This window comes from Teleopsis dalmanni, chromosome 2 (genome assembly GCF_002237135.1).
Source record: "Teleopsis dalmanni isolate 2A chromosome 2, ASM223713v2, whole genome shotgun sequence".
Taxonomy (NCBI): domain Eukaryota; kingdom Metazoa; phylum Arthropoda; class Insecta; order Diptera; family Diopsidae; genus Teleopsis; species Teleopsis dalmanni.
In genome coordinates, this window is record NC_051847.1 from 129,151,083 (window position 1) to 129,153,462 (window position 2,380).

The window sequence follows — 2,380 nt, forward strand, 5'->3', positions numbered from 1 at the left end:
GATGATTTTGGTGCCTTTGCAAGAACATTACTCTATTCACAAGTACCACGTTATTTCACATGGCCTCAAACAAAAAAATGGATGCCCCGCAAGCAAGTTTCACCAGTTGCTGCATGTCTCAATTTATTTAAATCGAAAGCTTATTTATAGTTAATCCAAGACACACTGAGTGCTTTTATCTTCGACTGTTGTTGGTTAATGTTACTGGCCCATTATCATTTATTATTTACAGTCAATCCAAGACAATTTAAATTTGAAGATACAACAGTTGTTGCCAGGGAACTTGGTATCATACAAATCTATTGATTTTAAATTAATAATTTAATAAATAAACTATAATAACTTAAAAATAATATTGTTTGACGTTTGTTATTTTTATTTTCCTTTTCGTTCATAGCGCTCCATACCTATTTCATCCATATACCACATACTTACACACTTATAATAAGTAAGTTACTTTTTGTCTACACTAGAATTTATCTAGAAACTAGAAATAATTTATAAGGCAAAACAACGTTTGTCGGGTTATCTAGTATATATATATATTTAATCATTTGTATACATTTTATATATCAATTATTTCCTTAGTGTCATTTTTTACAGCTCAGCTGTTGTTTGTTTACATTTTACATGTAAAGCATATAACACATCTTTTACATTTTGGTAATTTCCCTTTTGGGAAATTTATTTTTAAAGGTTACATTTGACATATTTCGCCTAAAATGAGTTGAGTTTTGGATAATAAGCTCGTTTACATGAAAGCATTTTGTATGGTATATCGTCCTCATTAGTGGTTATTATGAGCAAAGCCATCTAAATGAGACAGTGTGAATGTACTATAAATCATCCTTATTAGTCGCAAAAATGCCTAAATGAGGCAGTGTAAATGTGCTATAAGTAAATATAAAATAGCAAAAAAATTGGAAATATAAAATAAATATAATAGTTATAATAGTTATAAGAGTTTATAGTTATATGATACTAATACTTGGATTGAATAGACTTTAACATGATGCATATCATAAACATGATGCCAAATATTCCTTTGTTACTAGCAACAGTTTTGTTGTTAATCCTTTTGTAGACTGAGTTATAATTTAGAAATAATATATTGTTATTATAGAGGGATAATAATGTGTAGTAAACTAAAAGATCAATTTTAAATATAATATACAAGAATGGAAAATAAGTTTTGAAAAAATCTAATGCATATCAATAACTTATGTGATGTGAACAGTTTTCTTAACTTGGAGTTTTTAACTTAGATTGAGACATTTTTCTCTATATAATATACAGTTCAAGTGGAGTTATATGAATATAAATCATTTTAAGCAGCTCAGTTTGCCTAACATAGTCTGGAATTATCATGATGTTAATTTTGGTAGCTTATAATATGTCAAATCGGGAAGATAATACATATTACTAAAAAACGACTATACTTATCAATTCGAATTCTCATTGATTTGATTTTGCTCCGGAGACTGATGCTCTATTGTATCTCTTTAATGTTATATGTATAATATTTGTATTGCATCAAATCAGACTTGCTTTGAAGGTGATTAACGAATCTTGAAAAATTTGAGGAAGTATGTTGGTTTCTTTCTTAAATGTAAGTTAAATGTAAGTATGTTTGTAATAAGCAACATACCTATTCAGATAACCGTTAAAGATCAAAATTCTACCAAGCTTTATTTTAATGATTAGGTTGCATACGTTATCAGCTAAGTGCACCACTAGTTATCTTAGATAGATTACTACAACATTTTTGAATTTTTATCTCTACCTTTTAACAACTGACTTTGAATAAAAAAATTGTATTCGGAGGTTCTGTCAAATATTTTTATTAATTATTTTTAAATTTTTCCTCAAATATTTTTTGTAACATTTTAATTTTTTTTTTATTTTCAATTTCAATTTCAAAATATTTGCCATCACGTTTCCATACAAAGAAAATTTTTTTTTTAATTATTCTTCTAAGAGTTAGAGGTTAAGTTTTCTGAACCGCATTACTGTATCTTTGATTTTGCACGAAGAGTTCTCAATGTATCTTCTATCATACTAGTCTGTATCATCTTTGAGAAAGTACGTTTCGATTTAATTTCTACAGGAGATTTCACTTCAACAGCGGGTGCAATTAAGTTGGCAACATTTTGTTCCTTAGAAGACTTGATCATATCTGTCTTGTCTTCCAATTTACGGCGTTCAGGTTCTGCAAATGGGTTATCAGTTTCGCATTGACGAATGTCACGTTTACGTTTCCTTGGCGATCGGCGCTTAGGTGGAGTGATTTCGGATTTACAGAAACTGATAGCAGCTTCATTTGATGCAATCTTCTTCAGGTTTCCTTTTCGCTTTGGCTTGCGTACTTTTTTTGGTTGCT